Source organism: Hyla sarda, chromosome 2, assembly GCF_029499605.1.
Source record: "Hyla sarda isolate aHylSar1 chromosome 2, aHylSar1.hap1, whole genome shotgun sequence".
NCBI lineage: Eukaryota > Metazoa > Chordata > Amphibia > Anura > Hylidae > Hyla > Hyla sarda.
Genome location: NC_079190.1, coordinates 115,967,161 through 115,980,658, shown reverse-complemented (window position 1 = coordinate 115,980,658; position 13,498 = coordinate 115,967,161).

Sequence of the window (13,498 nt, the reverse complement as noted above, 5' to 3'; positions counted from 1 at the left end):
AACCCAGATAATATTCTCTGCCCCTTGCATGGAGTCAGTTTGAGGGCAGATACTTATCAAACATCAAGACGCTACCATTTGCATTGGTGAGGGCAGTCAATCATTCCTACAGCTTGTTATATTTATCTGCTTCTTCAAGCATAGAACTATAGTAATCATTTCATCTATTAAATATCCTTATAATCTGCAACTTCTCTTTTTTATTGGCCTCAATCCTAATGTACTGTAATCTCCATTATCAATAATTTGTATGTTAATGTGGGTTTTGTGTTCTAATGTTACCTGAAGGAATTTTTTGTGACATTAATAAAGGCATCATATCCTGAGGATAGCCCATCAATGATTGATCAGTGGGAGGGTGCAGAATCACCAAGGTTTCTTCCTTGTTTATATAGTAATAGTGCATCTGTGCCTCATACTGCAGCTTGTGTCATGCAGGTAAATTACCTCTTTATTATTTTAAGCTTGGCCTTCTACAAATGAAAATTGAGGGTCTATGCTAAATATAAGCTATAAAGGCCCTGATAATAAGTATACCTATATTGGAAACCCATATAAGCCTAAACTTATTGAGGGACATTACAATTTGAGCCCATAAAATGTATTCACTGTATACTTAAAATGATACCATTTTCTAATATATGTTCAATATCAATTCCCTGCAGGATTTTAAGGTATTTGCCAGTAATGAATAAGTGGAAAGGTTACATAAGGAAGAACACCTGTAGAATGGCTGGTACCTTTGGTCCTAGGACATTCATGATTGCTGTGGTTCTCAGCATACGGGCATAAAGGCTTCCACTTGTGCGCTGTAGCAGTTAAAGAGGTCTGCACAATAAGTGTTGCTTGAAATTATTTCCTTGGGGCACACCATGTAGGTTGTATTGCCTGATGGATTTTGGGATGTTCTTTAGGGTGTAGCACAGAAAGGAGGCCAAACACTCAGGCGGTTCAGTTCAGGCAAACTTGCTAAAATGGTCAAAACTAGAGAGAAAGCAAATGTATCACCCTGTATCTCTGGAATGTCGGTGCCTATCCTGGTAACTTCTAAATCATTTTAATGTGGTATACCAATAATATATAAACCTGTGTATTGGGTTTAGTGTGGGTAAACCATCTGTAAGTTTCCTTTTAAGAGCAAGATGTTATTTGGCTACATGGAAATAACATGGCAGCAGCCATGTTGTACACAAGTATTAATGATGTGTACGTATAGACAGACTGGAATTCTGTGATCAGTACAAGATTTTTCATTATTTAACTTATACTTGTTATTAGATCATTCTTTTATGGTAATATTGCAGTTAAATATTTGATTGATATAATGGGTTCAGAGATAGTGGTGCCCTTAAAGGGGGGTTTCTAGGACTATTTAATTGATAATCCTTCCATGGATCGGCTCATTGAAGGGGCTGGGATGCTTGATCTCTGTTTGCTAGGCACAGCTCTATAATTTGGATGTAGGCTGATATAGGAATTTAATGCAGTAAGCTACTACTAAAACTATGGAAATGTGCTAAGGAAACAATGAAGGAGTTTGAGCACAGCATCTTCAATCAGATGATTGGCAGCTAATTTAATAGGATCTGCACCAGTAGAAAAAGTGGCGCAGCACACATTTTCAAAAAAAAAATAAAAAATACTGCCTTGTTTGCACCATGAAAGACGAGGCAGGGCCTCTGGCAAATGGGGCATGGCTTAAATTGTGCCAAATTTTCCAAAGTCTGGGATAAAAAAGAAATAGTCTTCAACTACACCACCTCAGAGGTGGTGTAGACAGAACACACAGTGTAAACTGTGCCAGATTTTAAACTGTGCCAGAGTCACTTTAAAAATCTCATGCAATCTTAGACTGTCTACTCTTAGGTAAACTAAGCAGGTTATTAAATATGTCCCCCTCAGATTTCCAAAACAGCACACACTGCTCAGATGCAACCCGATTTGAATAAAAAAACAGGATATAAGTGGTATGGTGAAAAGGTATGTTATTACTAACATAGGGTTCCAAATGCAATAGATAAAATACCACGTACAAAAACTAAGTGAATTTAAGATGCAAACTAAAAAACTATGATAGTATATCCATCAAGCAAATGAAAACAAATTATGAAAGGACCAAAAATACTGCTAATCCATCCTGCCGGAGAAGGTTTCTTCTTTGTGTGGAAGAAGGATGGTTCTCTCTGTCCATGTATTGACTACAGGAGAATTAACAAAATCATGGTCAAAAATCACTATCCTCTACCTCTGATCTCTAAACTTTTTGACCGTCTCCGGGAGGCCAAGGTCTTCTCCAAGTTGGACTTGCGGGGAGTTTATAACCTTATTCGTATCTGCGAGGGAAATGAATGGAAAACGGCCTTCAATACTCGTGATGGACATTTTGAGTATGTCGTGATGCCTTTCGGTCTCTGCAATGCTCCTGCTGTTTTTCAAGAATTTGTCTACAATATTTTCCGAGATCTTCTCGACACCTGTGTTGTCATGTACCTAGATGACATCTTGATCTTCTCTTCCAACTTGGAGGAGCATAATACACATGTTTGTCAGGTTCTTCAGCACCTTCGGAATAATCATCTCTATGCCAAAGTGGAGAAATGCCTATATGAGAAGTTTAGTCTTCCGTTTCTCAGATACATTGTCTCTCATCAAGGCTTGCAGATGGATCCAGATAAATTGTCTGCGGTATTGGATTGGCCTCATCCTTTTGGTTTACGGGCTATTCAACGCTTTCTGGGATTTGCTAACTATTATAGTCAATTCATCACTCATTTATCTTCCTTAGTTGCTCCGATCGTGGCTCTCACTAAAAAAGGCTTTAGTCCCAAGATTTGGTCTCCTGAGGCCGAACAGGCCTTCTCCTGTTTAAAGTCTGCATTTGCCTATGCTCCTGTGCTTTCTATACCTGATCCGAAGAAGCCTTTTGCCTTGGAAGTTGATGCCTCATCTGTTGGAGCCGGTGCTGTTTTTACTCAGAAAAATGCCATGGGTAAGACTGTAACTTGTGGTTTCTTTTCCAAAATGTTTTCACCTGCTGAGAAGAACTATTCCATTGGAGATTGAGAACTCATTGCTATCAAGCTTGCCTTGGAGGAATGGCGACATTTTTTTGGAAGGGTCTTCTCATCCGGTCAGCATCTACTCAGACCATAAGAATCTTCTGTACCTTCAGTCTGCTCAACGATTGAGTCACTGTCTCTGTCAATGTCACTGTTCTTTTCCAGATTCAATTTATTCATTGACTTCCGTCCCATCAGCAAGAACATCAGAGCGGATACTCTCTCCAGATCCTCAGACATCGTAGGTTTGGACTCCACACCAAGGGATATTATTCCTCCAGATTGCTCGATTTCTTCCGCTCCTGACAATATTCAGCAAGTTCCTCCTGGAAAATTCTTTGTGCCTGCAAGATTGATACGCAAGGTTCTGAAATGGGGTAATTTTTCTTTGTTTGCAAGTCATCCTGGAGTACGTAATGCTTTTCTTCTAATCTCTCTGCACTACTGGTGGCCGCAGCTAGAATGTGATGTTTCCGATTTTGTTCGTTCCTGTGACACTTGTGCCAGAGACAAGACTCCTCAGCAGAAACCAGCTGGACACTTACAGCCTTTACCCATTACAGAGACTCCCTGGTCCCACATCGCTATGGATTTTATCACCGATCTGCCACCATCCCCTGATAACTTGGTCATTTGGGTTGTAGTTGATTAGTTTCCAAGATGACTCATTTCATCCCTCTACCAGGTCTCTTATCTGCTCCACAGCTGGCAAAGTACTTTTTGCTACATATCTTCTGTCTTCATGGTCTTCCTCAGCATATTGTTTCGGAGCGCAGAGTTTAGTTTCTTTCTAGGTTCTGGAGAACTCTTTGTACCCATTTGGACATTAATCTGGACTTCTCCTCAGGTCTGGACTACCACCCTCAGTCCAACAGACAAGTGGAGAGTGTTAATAAAATTCTGGAGACATCTCTTCGTCATTTTGTCTCTGCTCCCCAAGACGATTGGGTCGACCTTCTTCCTTTTGCAGAATTCTCATATAATCATAAGGATTCTGAGTCCACAAGGTCTTCTCCATTTTTTGTTTACAGACTCCATATCCGTCCTCCTCTTCCACTTCCAGTTTCTTCTGATGTGCCAGCTGTTGATGAGCTTGTCCGGGACTTTTCTTCCATCTGGCAACAAACTCGCATGAAAGCACAGGCTGATAAGAGTAGATGTCCTCCTCCGTCCTTCTCTCCTGGTGACAAGGTTTGGCTTTCCTCCAAATACATTCAGTTTAGGATCCCCTGCTACAAGCTTAGTCCCTGCTTTCTAGGTCCCTTCCAGATGTTGCAGTTTTCAGATTAATCCAGTCCTCTTCAAACTCCGTTTACCTATTACTTTACGCATTCCTAATTCTTTCCATGTTTCCATCCTCAAGACTCTTGTCATCAACTGGTTTTCTCTGAAGAATTTTTTTCCCCACACCAGTCTCTTTTTCTTCTGATATCTACAAGGTCAAAGAGATTCTTGCTACTAAGACCGTGAGAGGTAAACAATTCTTCCTGTTTGATATGGAAGGTTATGGTCCAGAGGAGAGATCTTGGGAACCAGAGGAGAATATCCTGGACCGTGACCTTCTCAGGAAATTTCTGCACCACAAAAGGAGAGGGAGACCAAGGGGGGGGGGGGGCACTGTTATGATCTGCGCTCTGGCTGTGAGTGGTGGCCATGAGCGAGGCTGGGATTTGCATTGTGGGACGCACCTGAATAAGAATCCCAGCCCGTCACCCACCTAAACACTCTGCTGTCTCCTCTCCTGCCTCTCAGCTCCGGCACACGTGTCCCCATCTCCGAGGGTGCATATACGCCGGAACTATAAGATTTAACCCCTTAACAACGCAGGACGTAAATGTACATCCTGGGGAGGTGGTACTTAACGCACCAGGAAGTACATTTATGTCCTAAGCATAACCACGAGCATCGGGGCGATGCCCGGATCATGCATGGCTGGTCCCAGCTGCTGATCATAGCACCCCTCAGATGCCGTGATCAATACAGATCACGGCATCTGCAGCGTTGTGGTCATTAAAATGGATGATCGGATCGCCCGCAGTGCTGCCGAGGCGATCCTATCATCCAGCACGGCAGAAGGAGGTCCGCTCACCTGGCTTCGCTTCCTTCCCGGAGTCTTCTGCTCTGATCTGCCTTCCCGCAGACCAGAGCAGAAGATGACCTATATCACTGATCAGTGCTATGTCCTATACATAGCACTGAACCGTATTAGCAATCAAATCATTGCTATAAATAGTCCCCTATGGGGACTATTAAAGTGTAAAAATAAAAGTAAAAAAAAGTTACAAAATAAAGTAAAAAAATTTGAAAAAAAAATATTTTATATACCTATTTGGTATCGCCGCATGCGTAAATATCTGAACTATTAAAATAAAATGTTAATGATACCGTACTGGGAACGGCGTGAACTTAAAAAAAAAGACCATCCCGCTTTGCGGCAGCTCAGCTGAAAACCAGTGGCACCTTAGCCTCCGCTCCCTAGTATGGCCTGCTTCATCTGCCACACAGGTCCAGCAGATCCACTACCTCCAGTGTTCCTGTCTTCCAACCGTGAGTGTTACACTGAGAACATCCAACATAAAATAAAAAAAAATACATAGAATGAGGTTACTTATACCGTACAGTATATGATATGAAAACCTACTAATATGAAAAGTGTCTCTCAATCACAAACAATTGATGAGAATGATGAGGTCAGAGAGCATACTTGATTTCTCAGGTTTAGATTATAGTCTGACAAATCCCATGACAATAATATACATCTTACTCCAAACATTTTGATAAAATTCCACAATGGACCAAAATAAGTGCTCAAACCAAACAGGGAATCATCCTAGAAGACCCAGTATGAATGAGAATCCTAATTTGACTGAGGAGCCGTCTAGATCTCCAGTGATGGAAAGCAATAGATTTGTGTCACCAGTGATTTGTATTCATACTGTTTGATGGATTTAACATTTTCCAATTAGTAAGGAAAGACAAAAAATCTTCACTGTTTATATGAATACTGTGAGACAGTGACAGGAATGGTGGTTGAGAAAAGCTATATTTTCCAAAGGTACGTGTTGTACAGTGGGGATCAAAAGTTTGGGCACCCAAGGTAAACATTTGTATTAATGTGCATAAAGAAGCCAAGGAAAGATGGAAAAATCTCAAAGGCATCAAATTACAGATTATACATTCTTATAATATGTCAACAAAAGTTAGATTTTATTTCCATCATTTACACTTTCAAAATAACAGAAAACAAAAAAATGGTGTCTGCAAAAGGCACCCTGCAGAGTTAAAATCTTGTACTGCCCCCTTTGGCAAGTATCACAGCTGGTAAACGCTTTTTGTAGCCAGCCAAGAGTCTTTCAATTCTTGTTTGAGGTATCTTTGCCCATTCTTCCTTACAAAAGTCTTCCAGTTCTTTGAGATTTCTGGGCTGTCTGTCATGCACTGCTATTTTAAGGTCTATCCATAGATTTTCAATTATGTTGAGGTCAGAAGATTGTGAAGGCAAAACCTTCAGTTTAAGCCTCTTGATGTAATCCCCTGTGGATTTTGAGGTGTGTTTAGGATCATTATCCATTTGTAGAAGCCATCCTCTCTTCAACTTCAGTTTTTTCACAGATGGCATCAAGTTAGCATCCAAAATTTGCTGAAATTATATTGAATCCATTTTTCCTTCTACTCGTGAGATGTTCTGTGTGCCACTGGCTGCAATACAACCCAAAAGCATGATTGATCCACCCCCATGCTTAACAGTTGGACAGAGGTTCTTTTCATTAAATTCTTTTCCCCTTCTTCTCCAAACGTACCTTTGCTCATTCCGGCCAAAAAGTTAAATTTTAACCTCATCGGTCCACAGAACTTGTTTCCAAAATGCATCAGGCTTGTCTATATGTTCATTTGCAAAGTTCAAACGCTGATTTTTGTGGTGAGGACGAAGAAGAGGTTTTCTTCTGATGACTCTTCCATGAAGACCATATTTGTACAAGTATCTCATAGTGGAATAGTGTATCACAACTCCAGTGTCTGTCAGATCTTTCTGGAGGGATTTGCAGTTAAACGTGTTTTTTTTTAATTGTTTTTCTCACAATCCTGCGAGCTGTTCTGTCTGATATTTTTCTTCGTCTTCCAGATCTTGCTTTAACTTCCACTGTTCCTGATGACTGCCATTTCTTAATTACATTCCGAACAGAGGATATTGACATCTGAAAACGTTTTGCTATCTTCTTATAGCCTTCTCCAGTCTCAGATTTCTAGACAATGCTTAGAAGAACCCATGGTGCTAATTGTTGGGGCAAGGTCAGATGAGTCTGGGCATTTAAAACCTTTGGGATTGACATCACCTGGTCTTCCCAGATGATAATTGAGAACAATCCATGACACTGGCAGGTCTCAGCTTTGCAAAAGGGGCAGTGCATGCTATAAATTCTGCAGAGTGCCCATACTTTTGCAGATGCTATTTTTTTGTTTTCTGTTATTTTGAAAGTGTAAATGATGGAAATAAAATCTAACTTTTGTTGGCATATTATAAGAATGTGTATAGAGGCAGACTTCAGATAAAGGTGCCGGCTTTCAAATGGCGCAGGTCACAGAAGAAGCCATCTGGCTTCTTCTGTGACCTGCGCCATTTGAAAGCCGGCATCTTTGTCTGAAGTCTGCCTCTATACACCTCCTGCTCATCCGGCTGGCTGCAGACACTACATGGGCTCACCATTGTTGTGTATGTGGGTACACAACATTTCCAGGTGAGCCTCCTTTTTCAGTGCATAAGTTGCCTGATAAGTTACTCTTTTAATACACCATGGAGCGCTTTGTTCTTTGTCGTTTTTAGATATTATAAGAATGTCTAATCTGTAATTTGATGCCTTTTGGAGATTTTTCCATCTTTCCTTGGCTTCTTTATGCACATTAATACAAATTTTTACCTAGGGTGCCCAAACTTTTGATCCCCAATGTATGTTGCTACGAGGTTTTTGGAAGCGCACATCTCATCCTGGGAAAGCTGGGTGAGATATGGGAAATCCAGAAATAGATAAAATCCCTGGCAAGACTTAGCGTGCTAAGGATATGTTTTTGGGCCTGGTTGTGGGATATTTCATCCCCTTCCTGGTTCAGTCCAGGTTTTCAGTATGGCCCAGATCAGCAGAAGTGCTGCAAACAGCTAGTTACTGGGTTTTAAAATTAGGAACACCTCAGTCTGCAAGCTGTGAGAAACCTGCACCACTGATAAGAGTTTGAATATGTAGGTATCCAGCCTCAAAAGAGGGACATTGTGACCTGTGTAACACATTTGTTGAGTGGCTGGTAGTAAGCCTCCTGTATAGACAGGAAAATGACCTTAATAGTTAGTGATGGATCCAACTTGAAATAACTTAGAAACAAAGGACCATCTCTACTCATGAAGTCTTCCAGACCACTGCTCTAACAGGTAATATGTTTTTCCATTGTATGCTGGCAAGGTAATTTTTTTGTGGACTTGTTTTTAGGCTGATGGATTAGCTGAATTTTTGTTATCTATCTGATCTTTTATCTATTGCATGTGATAGTTTTTCACTGGAGTACCCCTTTATATTTGTCTGTCTTTAAGGATTTATTAAAGTCATTTATATTTTGTAAATAAAGTCACAAAAACATTTACATGACAGTTACACTTCAAGGGCAGGCTTTAGGGTGGCTACATTGGGTACATAGAGGGAAGAGTTTTCATTTTGTGGCTAGAGAACGGAAATAACATTCATTTTTCTTTACAGGTTTTTTCTACACAGGATCTACAAATGTAGTCATAGATAGAAGTATTATAGAATGGTTATTTAGGCAATTTTATACACTGTTTGACAGTCATCTAAAGGTTTGTTGTAAAGAGGTTGTGAGTTCTTGATGTTAAAAATAACTATATGACAGACACATATAGAAATGTTTTGTACAGTATAAGGTTTTTCTAAACTTCTCTAAAAGTGTTCCACTGTTTCAAGTGAAAAGTCCAGGTCCCAATCTGGGCAATTATTAGAACTGCCAGTACTAGCCACAGCCGCTAATGCTACATCTAAGTGCACTCTCAGGGGTGGGCCCTGGAAGTGATGGTCTCTTTTGTTTCTAGCAATGATTTTACTAACACAATAATACAATTACGATCCACAGTAGCTAAGTAATGTCCTTGTAGCCAGTGGCCCTGTGTATTACAAGTCTTTTTTAATTGTTTAGTCAGATAAGCTCTTTTAATGGATTTAATAGTCAATATTCTGCTCTTGTTATTTCCTTATGCTATTTTTTTAAGGCTTTCTTCCGTGACAAAATAATTTTCAATAGAACTGGAGGCCATCACCTCGTACACAAGACAGTGTTAGTTTTTCATTTGGGTTAAGTGTGTGGCTAAAAAAAAATAGGTGACCTCTGGGATTTTTCCTTGCCCTTGCTATATAATATCAAAGTCCATACTTGACCTAAATTATTATAATGTTAGTAGTGTCAGAATTCAAGCTTTTTTAAGGCAGCAATAAAAAAGAAGGAAAGTGAAATGTAAGTATTGCTGTTCAGGCTAACAAGGATTGCCTGGTTTACTATGCTGCTACTTTTAGAGATAATATTATAGATAATCTTTAGCATGCTACTGGCTTATATGTTACTTACTAAGTGTATACTAATTAAAAAATAACATCACTGCCAGTAATTACCCCCATGTTAAATCTCATAATATTTGTAATTTGCCTCTTCAGAAGAAGAATGGGTGAGATCTACAAGAGTTGTGTTAACAATAAAAGAAAGTCATAATTATACATTACCTCTATAGCAAATGAATATATTCTCAAAGGTTAAAAGTTCAGAGAGTATCTGTAATGTGAAAGTGACATGGTATTGCTTGTATAGCTTGCACATTAATAAAGTTGCTACTCTGAAGATTAAACTGACCCACCGGACAAGGCTTTGACAGAATATTGAACTTAAAGGCTCAGTAGGCGACTACTCCATTTAAATCGCTGGTGGTTTACACACTTGCCAATATATCAAAAAGGCAAAATTTGAACATTTAAAGGGTCACGTAGAAAAACCTTTGATTTGTTACGGGGACATGGCAAAGGTTTTGATTGGTCTGAGTGTCAGTGCTAAGACCCATACTTATCAGGAGTAGAGGTGATCTAGGAGAAATCGGCAAACCAGAATTTGACCAAACTTTAGGATATTTCCGGCTCAGTGGACATTCAAGCTTTAACCGGATCATCTCTCGCAAGTCGGTAAATAGTGTGAAAAATCTGAAAGCATGTTTTTTGGGTGGAAAAAGAAGCGGGGGGGGGGGGGGGCGCAGCAGATCACATGATAACCCAAGTCTATCAAGTGATTTGCTGCTTACTGTGTCAATAAAGCACGAAGGCTAATAGGACACAGCCAGTGACACAGATAAAAGGGCACTGACGTCACACACAGCATTCAGAGTGCTTGAAACTTCTGCAGAGAGGAGACAGAGAGAGGGAAAGAGGCAAACATAGGACACTTAGTGGTTAGAAACATAGAGACTAAGAGATACAGATTACAAAAAAAGAAGAAATAGGCACAGTTAGTGATTAGAAAGAGAGACCTTGTGTGTGTGAACAGGATTCAATCCCCATACAAGAAGATTCCTATAGGGGCTCCTGTACATCAAAACATATAAGGGGGGGGGGCATCTTAATCAAAGCCTCTGAAGGGCTCATCTTTTGATACCACAAATCCACAGCCTTTTCTAAGGCTCATATCTGCATATACCTGAATCGAATAGTTTTCCTTAACCAGCTCTAGTGATATGTGACAGCCACCCGCATAGCGTATTCAAGTGGCACCTATGTATCTATAAGACCTGTCAACACAATAGTGAATATAATTCTGGTGCATTTAATATTGTTCCACAAACAACTTCAGTACTCATTGTGCTGTCTCCTCTGCAACCCAAAAAGTGTGTACACGTATCTAGCCTTTAGTGTTATACAGTTCTGGTGCACTTCATATTGTTCCACAAACACCTTCAGTACCCATTATGCTGTCTCCTCTGCCACCCAAAAAACGTGTTAACGTTACATATATCTAGCCCATAGTGTTATAGCATTAAGGTGCATTTAATATTGTTCTGCAAACACCTTCAGTAGTCATTGTGCTGTCTCCTCCACCACCCAAAAAGCGTGTTTAAGTTATACATATCTATCTTGGAGTGTTATAAGGTTCTGGTGAATTTAGTATTGTTCTGCAAACACCTTAAGTACTCATTGTGCTGTCATCTGTCATCAGGCAAAAAGCGTTCAAAGCATTGAAAATTAAATTTGACAAGTAGGTTGGTAAGAAATCACCAAAAAAGGATAAAAGTAACCAAAAAAAAAAAAAACATGTCTGAAAAAGGAGTTGGTGGACAGGCTAGAGGGCAGAAGACCCCCACCATGTTCTCTGCCAGTAAGAATGTTTTTGGCAGTACAGGAAAGGCAACAGCAGCCCGGTGTGGTGTGGTAGTAGTGGCAGTCGTGTCAGCATTCCTAAGTTCTCACTGCCTGAGAGAGGTTATGTGGTTTCACATGATGATCCGGCTTTACTGGAATATTTCTGTAATATGACTTTTGAGAAGTATGACGGTGAGCCACCTGTCAGTGGATTCCTATTCATGTACATTCAAATGGGGAACTGGAAAGGTCCATCCTAGATGCTATGCTTCCACATCTCTGACTTTGCCTGCCCCCTGCTGCTATGCAGAAGCATAGCATTAGCCACAAGGATTAGTTGTGTGGGGACAGTCATGCTTTGGAGTGTGTTGGCGAGGTGGTGGAGGTAGCATCAGTGGTCGAGCCCAGCACAAGCGGGACTGGGGGTGGTAGGGGTGGTGGGGACATTGTAAGGCATCAGTTGGTTATCCTGAGGGGAAGCAAGGAGGCCAAGAAGTGGATGCAGAGAGGAGTGGCGTGGATGATGAGGAGTTTGATGTTGGACAGGACGTGGGAACCACCTGGGCATGAGTTGACATGTTCAGAGCAGGAGAGTAGTGGCAGTGTCAGCGAAGAAAAGCGTAGCCGAGATAGGGGAAAAAAACTGTGAAACGCAACAGGCGTAGGGCTGCTGATCTGATGAGCTCAGGTGACAGCGACACTGCTGCCTGTTCAGGTTCCGTAAAAAAAAAACATCCTGAGGAGAGGCACAGTCAGGTGGTGCAGTCCCTGTCCGATATTCTCAAGTTTGGAACTCATTTTCTCATTACCTGATGCAGAGAATGTGGCAATATGTCACTGCTATAAACCCTTTGCTTGTCTGACTACCCTCCTAACCTACATACTACTATATCACATCTGTTACATTTGGGTTACCCTCCTATGCCCTAATTTTACCCTGGTATAGCATCTGTCTAACTTTCATTGCAGACTTCAGGACTGCCTAAAGGCTTTTATTTTCAAATCCTATCTACTCCTCCTATATTTCATCCTGCTTCCATTTGATTTGATTCCCTTCCTGGAACACCAGGGGATTAACCACCAGACCAGCACCTATATCCTGAGGTCAGCTGAGGACCTTGAGCAATACATAGTCATGGAAAGGTAGTAGCTATACTGAAGATAGATGTTACGATTCGGCAGGCTGGATGTGGATCCTCTGTGTCAGCGAGGGATTGGCGTGGACCGTGTCGGTGGACCGGTTCTAGGGTTGCTACTGGTTTTCACCAGAGCCCGCCGCAAAGCGGGATGGTCTTGCTGCGGCGGTAGCAACCAGGTCGTATCCACCGGCAACGGCTCAACCTCGCTGACTGCTGAGAATGCGTGGGACAGAAGGAGTAGACAGAGGCAAGGTCAGACGTAGCAGAAGGTCGGGGCAGGCGGCAAGGTACGTAGTCAATGTGGATAGCAGAAGATCTGGAACGCAGGCTTTGGACAACACTAAACGCTTTCACTGGCACAAGGCAACAAGATCCGGCCAGGAAGTACAGGGGAAGTGAGGTAATATAGCCAGGGAGCAAGTGGAAGCTAATTAGGCTGATTGGGCCAGGCACCAATCATTGGTGCACTGGCCCTTTAAATCTCAGAGAGCTGGCGCGCGCACGCCCTAGAGAGCGGAGCCACGCGCGCCAGAACATGACAGCCGGGGACTGGGATGGGTAAGTGACTTGGGATGCGATTCGCGAGCGGGTGCATCCCGCTATGCGAATCGCATCCCCGCCGACAATGTCAGTGCAGCGCTCCCGGTCAGCGGGTCTGACCGGGGTGCTGCAGAGAGAGAGACGCCGCGAGCGCTCCGGGGAGGAGCAGGGACCCGCAGCGCTCGTCGTAACAGTACCCCCCCCCCCTTAGGTCTCCCCCTCTTTTTGTCTCCTTGTCCCTTCAAAAGAGACGAGAACATAGGGGGCGCCTCTTGAGTCTCCTTCTGAAAAAAGAAGTCCTGGGTAGCTATACCAGCGGCAGGTAGTTCAGAAGAAGTGGGAATGGGGAGGGGGGGCAGAGGGTGAAGCTTGT